Source organism: Penaeus chinensis, chromosome 2 (genome assembly GCF_019202785.1).
Source record: "Penaeus chinensis breed Huanghai No. 1 chromosome 2, ASM1920278v2, whole genome shotgun sequence".
Taxonomy (NCBI): domain Eukaryota; kingdom Metazoa; phylum Arthropoda; class Malacostraca; order Decapoda; family Penaeidae; genus Penaeus; species Penaeus chinensis.
Genome location: NC_061820.1, coordinates 15,958,500 through 15,963,499, shown reverse-complemented (window position 1 = coordinate 15,963,499; position 5,000 = coordinate 15,958,500).

Below are 5,000 nucleotides of genomic sequence, written 5' to 3'. Positions count from 1 at the left end.
GAGAGAGAGAGAGAGAGGGAGAGAGAGAGAGGGAGAGAGAGAGAGAGAGAGAGAGAGAGAGAGAGAGAGAGGGAGAGAGAGACAGAGAGAGAGAGAGAGAGAGAGAGAGAGAGAGAGAGAGAGAGAGAGAGAGAGAGAGAGAGAGAGAGAGAGAGAGAGAGAGAGAGAGGAGAGAGAGAGAGGAGAGAGAGAGAGAGAGAGAGAGAGAGAGAGAGAGAGAGAGAGAGAGAGAGAGAGAGAGAGAGAGAGAGAGAGAGGAGAAAGAGAGAGAGAGAGAGGGACAGAGAGAGAGAGAGAGAGAGAGAGGAGAGAGAGAGAGAGAGAGAGAGGGAGAGAGAGAGAGGGAGAGAGAGAGAGAGAGAGAGAGAGAGAGAGAGAGAGAGAGAGGGAGAGAGAGAGAGAGAGAGAGAGAGAGAGAGAGAGAAGAGAGGAGAGAGAGAGAGAGAGAGAGAGAGAGAGAGAGAGAGAGAGAGAGAGGAGAGAGAGAGAGAGGGAGAGAGAGAGAGAGAGAGAGAGAGAGAGAGAGAGAGAGAGAGAGAGGGAGAGAGAGAGAGAGAGAGAGAGAGAGAGAGAGAGGAGAGAGAGAGAGAGAGAGAGAGAGAGAGAGAGAGAGAGAGAGAGAGAGAGAGAGAGAGGGAGAGAGAGAGAGAGAGAGAGAGAGAGAGGGAGGTAGAGAGAGAGAGAGAGAGAGAGAGAGACAGAGAGAGAGAGAGAGAGAGAGAGAGAGAGAGAGAGAGAGAGAGAGAGAGAGAGAGAGAGGAGAGAGAGAGAGAGAGAGAGAGAGAGAGAGAGAGAGAGAGAGAGAGAGAGAGAGAGAGACACAGAGAGAGAGAGAGAGAGAGAGAGAGAGAGAGAGAGACAGAGAGAGAGAGAGAGAGAGAGGGATTATGCGATAATCATCCTTTATTAATGTCTCCCACGCACGCTTGTATATAACCCTCATAAACAGTAAAATCTCTCCAACGTCCTAGATAGATCCTTATTATAATTTACCGTCTTAAAACCCCCTGCCTCCGGAAGTGTTTTCTTATGCTTAAGAAAATATATTATAACAAGAGGCTTCTTCTATTGGCATTTAGGCCTATCAGGAAAGCAGGTAATTTACCGGGTCCAATATTGCTGCTGATGAAGAATGAGCTCTTGTCATTAGAAGAGAGGCAGCACACAGCTTTTTCTCGAAACTGCCTCAGGTGAGCGTGGGCGGAAAGGGAGGGAATATCACCAGAAAAAATGTGACTTGATTTATTGATCGTTATTGGAGAAGCGACCTAATAACGACCGGATTGAGCTGGGCCGTCATGCGATGTCACGTGTTATTGTTACCCATACTTACGTTTGTGCTGGAGGTGCTATCGATGGGCGCTGCAGTCTGCCTCCTGCACGGCTCTCTCTCTCGCTCTCTTTCTCTGTCTGTCTGTCTGTATGTCTCTCTCTCTGTCTTTTTCCAATGTTCTTTTATCCTCATCTTCCCTTTCATCTCACATTTGTTTCTCTCTCTTTTTTCATTAGTTTGTTTGATTTTTCTTACTTCCCCCTCCGTTTCTCTCTCTCTCTGTCTCTCTGTCTGTCTGTCTGTCTCTCTCTCTCTCTCTCTCTCTCTCTCTCTCTCTCTCTCTCTCTCTCTCTCTCTCTCTCTCTCTCTCTCTCTCTTTCTCTCAGCCTGTCACCCCCCAATCTCCCTGTCTATGAATACTTTATGTTATCTGCACAGTAGTGTTTTGCCATTCATAAGCAGAACCACACGTGCCAAAGTAGAAACTCATCCCCACACTGTACATACATCGTAAACACATCGTTGTTTGCCCAAGGTTTGTCTTATTGATATCATGCTTTCATCACCAATATAGATCACATACCAAGAAGGCTGTCTGGACTCGAAAATTAACTTGAGAAATCATCACAGTGTTTATGCTGCCTCCGACGCGACGAAAGCAAAGGACCAACCGGTTTTATTTTTTTCTTATTGATATTGCGAGATATAAATGGCGCATCAACATTCAAGTTTGATTGCCATTATAACAACAGAATAGCCAAAGAGGAAGCCAAATCGTGCTCATCACTAAAATAAACGAAAATATGACCCATAAATTCAAAACTCTATTGAGGCAATTTGTGTCTAAATTTGGTTTCGTCATATTGTCTTGCTTCAAAGACATCCGACTTCGCGTTCTGTTATGCTCCTAATGCAAGTTCGCTCTTTATAATTTGTGTCTTTGCTTGGTGCGTTTGTCTTTCCATGGATGAATTCACTTGTAATAACGTCAGATAAAAATGATGTCTCAATGATGTAATTGAAATACAGGTAGTGAAGAATTTCAGTTCACGGAAAGAGATGTATGACTTTTTGAGAGTGTGATCTATATTTATATGTGTATTTATAAAATGTTTCGAAAAAAAGTAATACCCATCAAATAAACAAAAATACTGTTCTAGTGCATTGTTTTTATTTACTAATAACTACCCGATTATTATTTTATTCTTTATTTCCTTTCTTGTATATTTCCATCGTTTCCATTTCTCATCCACGACACACTGACCTGACCTAGCCCCAAGGGACGTATTTGTTTACGGTATTTGCTTCGTAAAACAAACAACTAACCATTTCAGGTTACTGAGATAATTGATCCGTGACAATAGTAATGACCCATCTGTCGGCAACACTCCCTAACGATTATTCTCAGCAAAACATCTTTATCTTATTTTCTAAAAAAAACAATTTCTATCTAGCCATCGATGTTTAGCTCACTCGAAACTGTTCCCCGTTTTACCTCCACGTATATCCGAGCCTCCATTCAAATAGAGTCATTATCTAAAGCTTTGTAGAGAGGCAAGAGTGTGCAGTGAGAGATATAATTGGTAATGGATTAACAGGCACAAACGACCTCGTTTTGGGCGCACACGTGGCGCTGACGGTATTACTTTTTTTTTTTACATTTTTTCATTTCTCCATCTATTAATCTTCTATCTAATTATGCAGCACGTCTGTCAAAATCCTTCAAAATCCCAAAATTACCGTAGATATATGTATATATCTAAATATATATACATATATATAAATATATGTATGTATGTATATATACACAATATCTATCACAACACACACACACACCCATATGTATATACATACATACATACATACATACATACATATATGTGTATATATACACATATACTTATACACACATACATATATATGTATATATACATATATATATACTTATACACACATACATATATAAGTATACTCATACACATACAAACATATATATATACATATATACGTATACACATACATATATATGTATAAATATACATATATACATATAGACACACAAATAAACACACACACACTCACATATATGTGTTACTATGTTCATAAATATACGACGTATACAAGGTCATACATGAAATCATTACTCTTCGTCATTATTTAATCAAAAAGCTCTTTGATTCGCAAGTTTAAATATATGCAACATTTTCGCAAGTTGCAGATAGGAGTAAACTCTAGTTGTCGCCCGAATTAACATTTAATTGCAAGCTGTTCATTAGACCCCAGAGCACTGCATATGCTACATGTCACAGCAAAATGGATCAAGCGCTGACCCATCAACACTTAGCCGTGAGCCTTTATGTGTCATCGCCGTAGTGAAAATGGGCCGTCATTTGTGTCTCCCTTGAATGAACTTAATCCCTTAACCAACCAGGAGGCCGACGCCACGCACAAATTCCGAACTAGTGAGAAGAGAAGGAATTCACCGCAATCTTATTACGGGGCTTGAAGTACCTTGTAACACGAGCTGCCTGAATAGGGAGGACGCTCATAACAAATCGTCAATTTTCCTATCAGTATGAGCATCTTCTCTATTTGTTTTTTTGATGGGTTTCGTTTTTTTCTCAGTGCCCTTGGATGCCCCATCAGAAACGTTAATGTGTTTTTGGATTATAATTTTTTTTTTTAGGTCTATACAATCTCGTTACTTATCAGTTTATACATCATACCCTTCTCTTATTATGTGCTTTTAGGTCAACTGCACTGAATAGATTGATTAATTGTTCATTCCACTCATTATTTTCTCTGTACTTTCTGCACATTTCCACTTGAAAGGACACGTTTCACCCTGATTAACGTTTTAGATTTAAGACTCGATTCTTAAAATCTCCTGGCTTTAAGTAATTTGATGCTCGTTACAGATAGACGTATTCTAATTAGGATAATTATTGTATTGTAATTCCCTAATTCTAAAATGTTTACAATATACATTTGCACACTCATTTCTGAAGAATTGATTACATCCGCTCATTTCAGTTTTTATATTTTGCATTGAAGCTGAGTATATACCACTTGAAACGTTTGTTGTCTCTTTAAACGACCGATATGAATAACCTTTCTCAATAGAATTTACTAAATAGTAATTAGTACTATTAAAAAAAAAAAAAAAAATGCAGTTCTTATTAGTCTCCGGAGGCCTTCCCCTTGTCCGTCCCTGGCTTTGATCGGCCTCTGGTCCGGACGACTCCATTTCAGCAATGAATTTCAAATTGCTCAAACGCTTAGTTTCTGATGCTAATTGTAACGGATTAGCTAAGCGTATTAAGCCACAAACATACATTGTTGCATTTCGATTTTGTAAATGTCGTTGTTTATCAGTGATGTGCTTTAGAAGAATAGATAATCAACCAACGTTTCAATATATTAAAATGTAATTTCTTTCCTCTACTCAGGAAATCCGTTAGGCTGAGTAACACTTCAGTTCTTCGTTTGTTTAACACATTCTTTTTTTCAGTCTGCTCTGTTAGACCTCCGTTGTGCAACATACGTCCTGTTATAAGGATGTTATTAGGGTATTCAACCCGCCTCCCGTTAATGGAATTTCCTCCTCCACGGCGCGCAGTTGCGGATAAACAACTGCGCAATTTGGGAACTTATTAGGGAAGCTTAAGGCCAGGCAATGCTGTTTGCTTTTCCGATATCCTCGTATGCATCGTGAGCCGCTCTTCAT